This window comes from Boleophthalmus pectinirostris, unplaced genomic scaffold (genome assembly GCF_026225935.1).
Source record: "Boleophthalmus pectinirostris isolate CB_2022bp ecotype Guang Dong unplaced genomic scaffold, ASM2622593v1 HiC_scaffold_3, whole genome shotgun sequence".
Classification (NCBI taxonomy): domain Eukaryota; kingdom Metazoa; phylum Chordata; class Actinopteri; order Gobiiformes; family Gobiidae; genus Boleophthalmus; species Boleophthalmus pectinirostris.
Window position 1 is genome coordinate 35,299,406 of NW_026571299.1, and position 14,246 is coordinate 35,313,651.

Consider the following 14,246-nt stretch of genomic DNA (forward strand, 5'->3'; position numbering starts at 1 on the left):
AATATATAATTACACCCCTAATATTTTATTATTATTATAATCCCTTCAGAAAAATACCATTTAACTTGGGACTGGACTGGAACTAAACCCGGAGCTAGACCATGACCGCTTCATACATTACAACTAAACCAGAACAAACCAGGAAATGTGAACACTCTAATTACATACTAATTTGTATTTTATGCAGTTTATCTGAACTAGGATAATACTGACTTAATGCTGAGACAATCTGACACATAATATAATAATACCAACAAATTGATATATTATAGTCTTGCTTCTCTCCGTTTGAGTAATTGTTTTTCTATTGAATTGTAGGTCTTTCCATGAATATTTTAGGGTAATTCTGTTAAATCCCATGCCATTTGCCTTTCAGCGTGCCCTCATTCAACATGATGTGTGTGCCACAGTGGACTGTTTCATTTATCTCTGTATGTTTTTCATCAAGCCAGGAAGAGAAATAATCAATATGGAGTGTTCTGTGGGTGTCAGCAGATGATCGTAATAACCTTAAGATTAATGGAGGCTGTACACTGTCATTTATATGCACAGAGCTGGGACAGGCGCACATGTTGAGCTGGAACAAGAAAGGAAGATGGAGACATAATTCTTCAGTGACCCGTAAGTGACCGCACACGGAGCTCAAATTGAGTCGAATTGACATTTTCCAACTTTAAACAAGACTTCAGATGTCTGGGAACGTGACTGTCTGAAAAAAACAAAAACACTGCTGTCATAGTAAATCCATTCTGTTGTTTTGTCTCAAGTGTGCATCCATTAGTAAGAGTGGTTACGATTTGATCCACTCAGCCTTGGGGAGGAGCAATAAGTGGTGATTCTTTAGAAAATAAACTCTCCCTAACTAGTTTGGTCTGTGGAGTTCTTTGTGTAAGTTCTGAATTCAAACTAAAAAAATGGATGGATAACTCATTTAAATTTATTCAGCTTGTAAGCCTTGCAGTGTGGCTGCCAATCTGACTACAGCCAGTGTGGACTATAGTACTCATTCACATTTAAAAGGGCTTGTTTAAACTCTATTAGGAATGTCAAAAAAGCAATACTTAGATACTAAATGATCAGTTGACTAGTATCTAAACAATCATTATGATAAATATAGATATGGTAAAAGAGACAGGGGTGTGTTTTTCAGAGTAGTTTCGAGTATCAAGCTTTTTTCTTAGTACTGACTAGGGATGCATTGATACGATACTAGTATTGGATATTGGTACCAATACTGAAAACCTTGATGGATCAGATATTGGTTCAGTTGATATTGGTTCAGATGTTACCCGATTTTGATCTATAAATTGTGTAATAAGACAATATACTAGACAATCTTGCCCCAAAACATCTTGTCATATTTTTTTAAAGCTGCTCTGTAGTTACTTTAAATGATAAATAACTGTTATAAACACTTTTTTTTTTTTTTTTTTTACCAGACATTGTTTCTGTTTTAAGAAAATAAATTATATTTTCAGTCTCTGCTGTAATATTGGTTGATATTGAGTATCAGAAGATACAGCCAATGTGTCGACATCGCCATACTTTTTTTTAAGGCATCAGCTTTTGCACTCAAAAGAAATAGTGTACATCCTGTACATCCTGTGCATTGTTTTTTTTTTCTATCAATACTTGAAGCCATAGCCCTGTTCCTTATTGATGCTCTGTCTGTGTACCTGATTGACCGGTGAGGCTTTTGTTCCATCATCCTCAATCTCCATTTGCTGAGCTTGAATTGCTCTCTTGTCCATCTCTGTGGACCTTGAAGCATTTCCGAGTGCAGGTGTCTGGCAGCAGAGGACTAGATAAATGAGGCAGGGCCAGAAGAGGGAGGACGTTCTTTGGGCTTCTTGGCATAATTACACTTTAGTCTATTCAGCCCAAGAAATGGTGCAACACATGAGGAAACACAGTGTGGTTTTTATTGGCTGTGTTGGTAAATTACATATTTAATTTGTAATAAAATCCTGTGGAAAGTTTGGATGAGGATAGACTTAGTTTAATAGAATTAGGATTTTGTTCAAATCCAGATATAAACTTTTTAATTGTGTGTATACATTTGTTTTGATTATAGTAGTATTTATTATTATTGAGCCTGTCACGATACCACATTTTCCACATTAACCCTAAAGCAAATTTGTCCTAAATTCATAAATGTACAATATAGTTAAAAATGAGCTGCAATTAATAAATAGAAGAATGTACTCTTAATGATTTTGTATCTATCAGAGTTGTATCTAAGATAGAGTTCTATCTAAAAGCTCAAATCTTTTCGTAAAAGAATGGTACACGATAAATACTGAGCCGCAAAATATATAGTTTCAGCTTTCAAATATTGACCAATAAGTTGATATAGTAATTATCGTGACAGACCTAAGTGCAATATCACTTTATCTGCACCCAGTCAACTGGGGTTCAAAAATGTTTCTGTTTCTTCACGTTTCTGTGTGACTATTGTTGGTATGTGTTGTGTGTATCTTGTGTGTTGTGTGTATCTTGTGTGTTGTGTGTATCTTGTGTGTTGTGTGTATCTTGTATGTTGTGTGTATCTTGTATGTTGTGTGTATCTTGTGTGTTGTGTGTATCTTGTATGTTGTGTGTATCTTGTATGTTGTGTGTGTCTTATGTATGTTATGTGTATCTTGTATGTTGTGTGTATCTTGTATGTTGTGTGTATCTTGTATGTTGTGAGTGTCAGATTATTGTGCACAATGTAACCAACTTGAGCCCCGAGACACATTTCCGCAGCTGCATTTTCTAGGAGTTCGAAGCTAACTGTAGGCACTGCTCTCTCTGAAGCTCTGTTACTCGTGTAATAAGGAGCACTATGTAACTTTTCTGGTGGAGGGTTTGCCATCTTCTTGTCTCCATGGTGATCACTTGCTTTACTTCTGATGTTCAGCAGTATTGCAAACACATATATCTCGTATTTATTTAATTTAAGGTGTTTTTATTCCTCAAAATTACCATAAAAAAAATATTTTTGTGAGTGGGTCGACTTCTCCACAGATCTGACCTGTAACTTGGCCTGGTGATGTGGCCTGCTTGTCTCCATGGAGATAGTTAAATGAAATGCCATACTAGAACATTCAGGAAAAAAACAACCTGAAGTCAAGCACGTGGTGGACAGTTACACAGTGCACCTTTAAAACTTTTTGGCCTTTTTTACTAATGTGTGTGTTGTGTCAGCATGGAAACTTTTAAACATTTCACCACTAGAGATACATGTAGAACACCCCCAACATGATGTCACTGCAAAGTATCGATATATGAAATAAAGAATGTCGAATGAATGCATATCAATGGATTAGAGTGATCAATAATGGCTAATTGCTGGCTCTTCTAAGAATGTCGATGAAGGGGCTGGGCTAACATATCATCGATTTCTACATAATTTAACTCATCTGAAATACAGACTTCTAGTTTCTTCTTCCAGTTAATAATGGACAGAGACAGCTAGTTTAAATGAATCCAATAGCCTCCACTTTTCATTGCCTGAATAGAGTGAGTCTGCTCTCTGCACATAATAATTATATTGTCAGGTTGTGGCCAATGTCATAAATTTGTTTCTTTTTTCCAACTGAGAAAGTGTTCCATGTAAATTTACTATGACACTATGAAAGCTGGAATATTCCTTATCCCGCTGGGTGTCTTTTTATATGACAGTTGTTGGGCTGATTTGGAGAACGAAATCATGAGTCACTCTGCAGTTTTATACCCTGTCCCTTCATTTTGAGGTTATGATGACATTTATTGTTTCTCTCTCTGTGTTTCAGTGTGGACAAGAGCTTCTCTAGGACCAGAGTCTTATGGTGAGTCTGGCCTTCATCCTCACTCTTTATTGAGCAGTCCTAAAGTTGGGTACCTGATTTTCAAACTACAGAAGAGGAAATCTTTGTAACTCTTTACTGTTCTTGCTTGTGGATTTAGTGAAGATAAAATACTTTATAATTAGATGCAGACAGCACACAGTAGTCTTGTTTAGTCACAAGTGTGTTCTACAGAATACTCTGGGCAAAAACTAAATTGAACAATTTTTCATGCAGTGCAATTAAAAGTGATTAAAATGTTGCATCTCATCTCCTGTTTGTATCTCATATGAATAATGAAAAGTCAGCGTATTTAATATATTTCAACAAACCCTTTCTGCTGTAGGGATTACATAAGGGATTACTGTCAGTATCTTTTCTATTTTATTCTTTGCAGTTCATTCTTTTCCCCAGGAGTTGTGTTTTTGCACAGTGAATTCCTTATATACCTTACTGTGATTTTCATGCCAGTTTGACTCAGCAAGCTGGAAAGAAGAAGTCACAGAAATAGACTTTGATTTGTCCGTCAGCTTCTCGTTCAGTCAGCAACTTACTGGACAGATTCAGTTATGATAGACATGCTCCTTCATCTTTAATCCTTAATAGAGGGAAATGATGATGTATGAATTTCTCTTTTTTTCTGACTAAAATAGAAAATATTATCTGGCTATTGTGACGTCTGATGTAAGAGAGTTTGTATGGATTGTTCTTAGCTTCATTACAAAGATTAGAGTAGACATTTGCCAGTTTGTAGCATGCCTGTTTTCACCTCAGATACTGCACAGTGCAAATGGCAGAATTATACACACTCGCCCAGGTGTTTTGTGGATGCTATACCTGACAGCTTGTGCTCCTGTCCGCTGAGAACCGATAGAAAGTGAATATTACATAGACATCCTGTGGAGTGATGAAAAGCCTGTTTCTGAATTCAGTCTTCTTGCCAAAGGCTGACTGTATTCTTCATCTGTTTATCAGCCTTTTGTCCTTTTGTTTACAAGGCTGCCAGACACTATGCTAAGTAAGGAGGAGGAAAATTCTAGAGAATATGCTTAAAGGAAACTTTGTTGGTTGGCCAAAATCAAAAACATGCAGGCCTGATTTGTGGCGTGCCAAAACACTAAACCCATATATTTAAAAAAAATATATATATATATTATTTATTTTATAGAGTTTATTATTAGTATTTTTTTGCATGCATATTAGAAGATTCCAGCATGTATAAGCTGTCTCCATTAAAATCACCCACTTTTTTGATACCGGAGGTGCTTTTATTTATTTTCCATGCTTAAATACATTGTTATTAAGATGTCAAATTGCATTTTAAACGCTTGGATAATGAAGAATGACTTTACATCAATAATGTCAAGTCATCTTTATTTAATCTGATAGGTCTATTTTTACATACTCCTCTCTCCCCGCTCTCCTTTAACCTGCAAGCTCTTGTCCAAATCATTTCTGTCTGACCTATCTGACTTCATCTCCAAAAAAAGAAACAAGATGCATCATTTTCTGATTCATCTCTTCCCCCTTCTCCAAGAGACATATTACACATTCTTTTGGTATTTCTTTACGATCTTGGAAAAAGAGATTTGTATTTTGCATTTTACTTTAAAATAGTAATATTCATTTAATTCATCTTAATAATAGAAACAGATCTGTTCATTTCCGATTTTCAACTGCCCCTTCACTGCAAACGTCATTACAACAAAAGATTTCACAACAAAGCCTCTAAGATTATTATTCTAATGTACTGTACATCACTGATTTCATAAAGAGCCTTTTTTGTTTTGGCAGTTCCTTCTTTGTGCTTGGTGCTGGCAGATTAACAGCTGAATCTTTCTCTCATTAGTCATGAGGATGTATTTTTGGATTAATGAGATTGTGTGTCTCATTCATAACTCCAGTATCTTCCTGCAGCCTGGTACAATTTCATGCCATAAACGAGAGAAATCTGTTTGTCTCCTCAGAAAGCAATAGTAGTAGTAGTTTTTAAGGAGACAAACTTCCCATTGTTTATTCATTATTCATCTTAAAGGGGATTAAGTCAAATAAACATTTAAAACAATGGTGGTTTAGATCAACAAAATGTTAAATTTAAGTTATAGTTCAATACTAAATTCCAGAAAAAAAGCATAATATATATTTTATGAAGTTTAAGACACGACTAGAAGGGGTGAATGCCTTTTTGTTTGACAGCGCTAAACTGCTCACAGCTCTGTGTTCCCAATTATGGCCTCATTAACTTGATTGCTCCTGATAATAACGCTGCTTATCGCTATCAGTGGTACGCTGACTGCTGCACCGTAGTGAGAACCGTGAACAAATATAGCATTTCTACTGAAGCTATTGAAACATCTCTAACCAGCATAAATGAGTGCCGATTAGGGAAGGAACATTTAGAAATTACAGTCTAATGAAGTGGGTCTGCAGTTTGTCTCAGACCTCTGCAGGGATTTTACTATGAATTTGAATAAAAGTGTGTGGTTAAAGCTGGCCCTCCAGGATCCTTCTTGGTTGTGGCACATTAGTTTACAGTTGTTGCTCTGAGTTACAGCCGGTTCTTGGACGACTGTCTGAGTGATGCAGGAGTCTAAGTGGAAATAACGTGGTCTTCTGTCAAGTGGTGAGAAAAGTGAGCTGAAGAGGCTCCTAATGATGATCCCTTTCTTTAGAATAACTGATAATGGCTCTTCAGTGTTCTAATGTGCCAGTGGTGTGAGAAGAGAGCTAACAAGCAACACAGTGGACAGTTGTATCGCATGGTGGTAGAATAAAAGAATCTTCTACAGCTCAGTGTTGTAGGGTACAACATTTTGATGAAAATAATTAATTAAGGCAGTCAACTGTTTATATGTGGGCTGTGAAAAGGGTGCACAAGACAGAATTTAAGTTTAGGATATACAAATAAAATGTGTTAATGTACCAAAAAAGAATATAATTGGAGGAGGTTGCATCTTCCTTTGGTTTATTCAGTGGTCAGCAATTATTATCCATAGTGCTTTGTTTTTTATTTTTTGGCTGCAGTCATCACAATAAAGCCCTTTCCTCCTTTACTATAAAAACTAACTAAGCACATTTTTTGTAAACCACCACAATTCCAGTAGAAAAATATGCATATCCATATATGCATGGCTCTTTATGATTGCATTTCTCTGTGGTCCAGGGTCTGTGGTCAGTAATGCTGCCTGTCTGCCCACTCCAATAGATGATTAAAAGGCCAATAACACACACGGACACAAGTGCCCACTGTGCACTTTTCCTGATGCACTTCATTAGGCCTATACTAAGTATAGACGTATGTGGCTAATTAATTAGATATTTCAGCCTTATTGAGGAGGTAATGCCCTGTATCCATTTTAGTGCCATTGGGAGCTTAAATATGCATGTTCAAGCTCTATTACTTCTCAGTTTAGGAGTTTTCCTCCATTGAACACAAAAGAGTAATTAATGATGCGCACTATTACTTTCATATTGCTTAAAATTAGTTATGAAAATGGAACTGGTGATGCCAGTGCAGCGTGTTGTATTACCTTGACTTTTCTGAAGACAGCAGTGAGTCACAGTTTTTGTTGAAAATTCAAGATACATGCTTTTGTGTTGGTGGTGAGTGACATTGGAACTGGTGTAAGAATGGCATAGAAGGAAGTAGTCATTGTAAAATAGTGAAAATACTATTTGTGGAAGCTGAAGGACATCCAAATAAAGAATAAAGAATATAAGGATGAAGAGTGTTAATAGCTCCATTACATCTTCATAGAGCTTTTATCTGACTTGCCAGTGCATGAAAAGCAGCTGCCCTCTCTGAGTACATTAACAAAGACATGCATGATAGGTGGAAGTGAGTGCTGACATGAATTGACATTTAACATCAGCTTGTAGCACTTTACAGTACTGGTACATGATCGGGTGAAGTAGATGGTTATGTCGCAGTTCATTCAGCTGTGAGGCAGTATTCATGCTGGCCTTGGCAAATGCTTTGTTTCTTTTAGATGTTAACATGCAGGACAGGTATCTGACCTGAAGCCTTCCCTCAGGCTGTGATTAGAGACTTTGAAGTGATCCAATCTGGTCTAGTTTTCTGCACAGGGTGAGTAGATGAATACAAATGCACTGTATATTTAGGAGAAAGTATATAGACACCACACTGTGCATCGGGGAAGGAAGGTTGATCAAACTTATCACGTTTGTCTTTAGTGATTAAACTCTCGCTCCTGGCCCATCTGTTACGAGGGTGCTTGTGCCAAAGTCAGTGCAGAAGGCCACACAGCATCGGGGGAACTACAGGTGCTCACATATTTTTGGAACACTAACAAATATGTTGGGATAAGTAGTGTAGGTAACTAAATAAGTAACTGAACACATACATACTAATTTTGAGTAACTATTCTGGTACAGTTCATTTTTTCATTTGGTGGCATTCAGAATACAGTGCCTTTTCTAAAATCAGAGGAATACATGCTCAAACAATTGCTCAGTATTAGAGAGAAAAACAGAAAACACTGCTGTTGTGGTGAGTGCAGGTGTAATTTTTCTTTCTCTAATCAGTGATAAATACATGCATAACAAACTCAAATAAACATCAAGCACTTTTTAATCCTATATTGCATTTTTTCTTTATAATGTATGTATAATGTATGTAATGGAATACGTTACAAAATACATTTTAATGCAGGCGTTCAGTATTTTGTAACTAAATACATTTTGAAAGTATTCTTCCCATCACTGGGGATATGGTAGTAGTTTGCTTTTCTGTCAGGGGGCTATACTCTGGGGTAAGTCCAGGCACCCTCTGGCTCAGTACCACATCTTTGCTATTCTGAGCAGTTTAACCTTATTATTAGGCCCAGTGCAATCTCTGCTGCAGGCATGAAGGCATGAAGTTATATAGCCTATGCATTTTTTTTTTTTTTTACCATGGAAAGATTTACAGCATAGATATTCTTGAAAAAGCCAAACAATCACTTATCATTCATCTATTTGGTGACAAATGACATCCGCCTGAACACTGATGCAGGCAAAATCTCAGTCTTGATCCTGTTAGATCTGAGTGCTGCTTTTGACACTGTCGATCATGGGATCCTCTTACAGAGACTAGAGGACTGGGTGGGCATCTCTAGTACTGTACTAAACTGGTTCAAGTCCTATCTAGAAGACAGGAAGTATTTTGTTGAAATTGGAAACTGTGTCTCAGATCACGTGGCCCTGACCTGTGGGGTGCCTCAGGGGTCAGTCCTGGGCCCCCTGTTGTTCAATCTCTACATGCTGCCATTAGGCCAGTTAATAAGCAGCAATAATGTGTCCTACCACAATTATGCAGATGACACTCAGATCTACGTCTCTCTGGCAGCAGGAGACTATGGACCAGTGGACTCACTTTGTCACTGCATCCAACAGATCAGTGTGTGGATGCAAAACAACTTTCTCCAGCTAAACTCTGACAAGACTGAAGTCATAGTCTTTGGTCCACAGAAACAAAGGGACAGTGTCAGCAGTCACCTCCAGTCTCTCTCTCTAAAACCTTCAAATCAGGCAAGAAATCTAGGGGTAATAATGGACTCAGACATGAACTTTAACAGCCACATCAAATCAATAACATCTGCAGCCTTTTACCATCTAAAAAACATAGCAAAAATCAAAGGTTTACTGTCTAAAGTAGACTTGGAGAAACTTATCCATGCATTTGTCTCCAGTAGGTTAGATACTGTAATGGTCTGCTCACTGGTCTCTCCAAACGAGCTGTGAGACAGCTGCAGAACATCCAGAATGCTGCAGCTCGGGTCCTTACTCGAACTAGGAAGTACGAGCACATAAGTCCTGTGCTCAGGTCTCTGCACTGGCTCCTGTGCCTCAGAGAATAGACTTTAAAGCAGCTCTACTTGTGTACAAGTCTCTACATGGCCGAGCACCAAAGTACATCTGTGACATGTTAGTGTCATATGAACCATCTCGCACTCTGAGGAGCTCAGGGACCGGCCTCCTGCTGGTGCCCAGAGTCACGACTAAACAAGGGGAGTCAGCGTTTCAGGTTCATGCAGCTAAAACCTGGAACAGTCTTCCTGAACATGTGAGACAGACTCTTCTGTGACGCTGTTTAAATCCAGACTCAAAACATTTCTGTTTGACTGTGCAAATAACTGAAAGGTTTTCATTCCACACTCTTCTCTCCAATTTATGTCTCTCTTTTTTAATTTTAATCTTCATGATTATTTATGTTCTGATTTGTTTTTATTATGATTTTAATGTATTTCTTATTCTGTAAAGCACTTTGAATTACTTTGTGTACGAATTGTGCTATACAAATAAACTTGCCTTGCCTTGCCTTGGTACCAAACCCTCAGAAGGGATTTTGTAGTAATGTTCAATAAATAAATAAATAAATAAATAGTTGTTTTTTTTATTATATTTAGGGCTACAACTATTGGTTTTGCAAATCAATTAGTGTACTGATTATTCTTGCAATTATTTGATTTGTTCTTAAAGGCTGATCTATATTATAATGTTGTTTCCTCATCAAAAACATACCTGGAGTTGTGTTTTGTTTCATTTACACATGTTTAGGATGAGTTTTTCTCAAACTGAAGACACTCTGTTTCACCTTGTGATGTCATGTGGTAATACAAGAGGTTTTTGAAACTCCTTACACCTTCACTAGGATCATTTGGATAATTTTACCCTGGAATTGCCAATTTCTACTCATCAAAAGTTAAAAGGTAGCTGTTAACTTGAAATCTACCACTTCACAACATCACAAGATGGAACAGAGCATTATGAGCTTTGGAGACGTAGACCAATGTGTGAATGAAACAAAACATAACTAAGTTGTGTTTTTGAGGAGGTAACAACATTCTAACATGGCTTAAAGCTCACAGTCAAATTTCTGTAATAAATGACTTCTGAGATCTCTAAAGGCCTTTGAATATGACATTTTTTTACTATATTTGACACAGATAAAGCTAAAGTTATGGAGTATATATTTATAGACAAAAAAATGACACATTTTCTTGTGGCATGTTGTGTTGTAATTACTGCTCAGTCTTAAATCCTCTTGTCTCAACACATGGCATGTTTTGTAGTTTCTATTGTCCAAATAATGTTTTGATTACTAAAATAATTGACGATAATTTCAAAAATCTGTTAGCTGCAATTAATTAATTAACTTGTTTCAGCTAAGGTGTGATAGCAGAAGTACAGAGAAGTCAGTGACAGCATGTCATAGCTGAGACCTTTGGATTACTGGGTGAATACACTCATTACTGAGCCACTGCTTCTCCCATTAGACTCCTGTTTATATCTGAGAGACTTTCTTGTTGTCATGCCAAATGTTAAATTTAGTTTGTCACCTTTTGAAAACTGCTGACAGTCTAGGGCACAGCACCACAGTGTCCACAGGGGGTGCTGCTAATGAAAAGCAAAGAATCTCAACATGACCCATATACAACTGCTCTTGTAATTACACACCATCTGATTAGCTTGACAACACAGTATTCCCATGGACCTAGACTTATAATTTGTTTAGTCAACCTCCTTACGACCTGGTTTGACTCCCGTTTGTTCCGGCTCGTATTGGCAAAGATCCCCTTTCATCTCCTGCTCCTCCTCATTGTCAGATTACCCCACACTAGAGCAGCCATGTTGATTCGACTTAACCTACATGCTGCTGTCTGCCTTCTCTGTCAGTTCAATATTGTCTTGATTCAGGATTTCCTCAAGGGGTTGTATAGTCCGTTTTGATTGGCCAAAATTTGCCTGGGACAAAACCAATTTAGTGTAACAGACTCCAAAAAGTGGGTGTGTTTGGATTTGTTCTTTTGTAGTATATTGTGTTATAGCTCTGGGCATATTGTAACTTTATATTCACATCAGGGTGTGTAGGACTCTGCTACAGTCTGGACTCATATCCCATCTCAGTTTGGTTTCACTAGAGCGTATTGATTCACAGTGCTACCATTAGCGCGCTGTCGGCAGAGCGAACCGTGTGGAGCAGCAGCCAAGTCTGTGTGAAGTAATGCCTCAGAGGAAGGACCCAGCGGGAGCAGTCATGGGCCCAGGGCGCCATCGCAAAAGCTTCTCAGACACACTCCTACTCAAGGTGGAACACATTTGGTAAAGAAATATACCATTTATATGCACGTACACACACACACACACACACACACACATGCCACACACACACACACATGCACATGCACACGCCACACACATGCACTCAGAACTTTCAAATCCACTTTATTTCTATAGCACATTTTTACAAACAAAGCAGTTTCCAAAGTGCTGCACAGAGATCATAAAATGAAGACAACAAAAAGGTAATTTGCTAAAACACTAGATTTTAGTACAATAGTATTTAGTTACTTGTGAAGCTTAAAGATGCATTATGTGACTTGTCTGATGGACGGTCCGCCACCTTATTGCTTATTACCTGGAATTATGCACAATCTGGCAATGAACTTGTCAACCTTTCATTGATTCTTTTAGGTGTTTTTATTGCTCAAAACACTTTGACACACAAAAAAAAAAAGTTATTACTGTGCATGTGCTCACATCTCCAGAGATATGAGCTGTGATTTGGCCTAGGGGTACAGTGTGCTTATGTCCAAGAATATACATACGTTTGAATACTGGTTCCAGTAATAACGTCAATGGTTGTGAGGTTCAAAAGAAAGATTAACTGGATTGTGCAATGAGCAAATTTAGGAAACAGTCAATAATAAATGCAAGTGTTGGTAGCTTTTTCTTTTTTGTGCTGTATTTTACTTATTGATGTGGCCTACAAAGAAGGGCTGTATTTTTGCTCTAATAGTACATATAGTATACTATGGAGTTGCAGTATTTGCTCTGAGGCAACACCTGAGGTTACATCAGTGGTAAACAAATAAATAAAGCAAGTTGAACTCAATGTGTTTCTCCTGGAGGCGCTACACTGCTTTCTGGTCTTTTCTGTGCTGACAAGACCGTAATGGGGTTTGTGGATGCATTTTTTTCAATATTGAAGAACTTCAAGAGCCCATATTATGCTGTTTTCTGAATTATGTATGTTGTTTCCTCTTCAAAAACATACCTGGAGTAGAAGTTGTAGTAGGAATCAAAGCTCTTGTTGTAACTAAGGGAGTGCCTGATAGATTTTCCTCATTGAACTGCACCCTTCTTCACGAGCACCTTAGTCACATGGATACCAGCAGCACCCTGTCTCTGCTATTTTTGAATACCTGGAGTAGTGTTTTGTTTCATTTACACATGTGGAATTGCAAATCTCTACTGAACAAAAGATAAAAGTTAGCTGTTAACATGAAAACTACTACATGACATCACAAGGTGGAACAGAGTACTTTGGAGATGTAGACAGACTATTCAAACATGAGTGAATGAAACAAAACACAATTCTAGGTCTGTTTTTAAGGAGGTAACAACATTTTAACATGGCTAAAAGCTCACAAGAATCAATTTTGGAATATATGACCTTTCAGTTCTATTGTGTTATTTCTATTGTGTTTGCAAAGTTGTTTACAGTAGTTACTTCTCACATCCACAAGATGGCATTAATGAACTAGAAGCCTAATCCCAAACCTTCAAAGCACAAACCAATTGATTGTTCCAGCTCAACAGGTTGTCCTCCACTATTCAGTACTTATTATTCTTTCTTCTATTCTGAGCTATTCCTCTTCAATCGGAAATCAGAAAACTGGACTCCCCTAGACATTTCAATTGTTCTGTATAAATGTGTTAAATGTGCCAAGTACTTTGAAGCTTTTTAGCTAACTGCCTTCACTAATGTGTCATCTGGACAATGGCCTTGTTACAATAATTATTCTCAAGAGTGTTTGCAGCATTCGAAAAAGCTGTTGCACTGATCAGATAACAGAACAAAACACAATAATGCTGCTCATTTTTTGCACCCTGCTCTCAAGCGCATTTAGTTGTTGCATTGAGTCTTTTTGAATGATCAGAATGTGTTATTAACAGAGTGAGTGAGTGAGGGAGTGAGTGAGAGCAACACCCACAGACGGATGGACGGATGGACAGAGGAGGGAGGTGGAGATGGGAACAAAGGGGAGACGGCGTGAAACAAGCACAGAGGAAGAAGACTGTTTGGTGCTCTCCTTCAGAACACATTTGAGCAGGAGAGAGGGATGAGCGGAGAGAGGGAGGGCTACTCAGAGCATCAGCTGAGAGGAGGCAGTGTGTAGCAACTCTAGACTGAATCAGAAACAGTGTGGAGCTGGACTGAAAGGAGCTGCAAGAGACTGTGAGGTAAGGCAGACAACTTTGTGATGAATTGAGCTTGAAGTGATAGAACTGCTGTATGTATTTTATATCCAGTGCCTAGTCCCTAACTTTCCTTTGCTGTGGCCATGTGTGCACGCAGGAAGCCTCTGACTGGCATCTTGAGTGAATTTCTTTGCTTTCATTGTACATTAGCCACTGTACCTGATTGAATTA

General features: G+C 37.8%; 1 protein-coding gene across 2 annotated transcripts in view; it reads left to right on the forward strand.

Moving 5' to 3' along the window:
• The first annotated feature begins 3,781 nt into the window (after positions 1-3,781).
• Positions 3,782-14,246, forward strand: part of rap1gapb (RAP1 GTPase activating protein b) — a 53,185-nt gene continuing 42,720 nt past the window's right edge. For both annotated transcript variants that reach the window (XM_055160095.1, XM_055160096.1), the window contains exon 1: positions 3,782-3,812. The gene's annotated coding sequence lies outside the window, so the exon portion shown is untranslated. The remainder of the gene's footprint in view (positions 3,813-14,246) is intronic.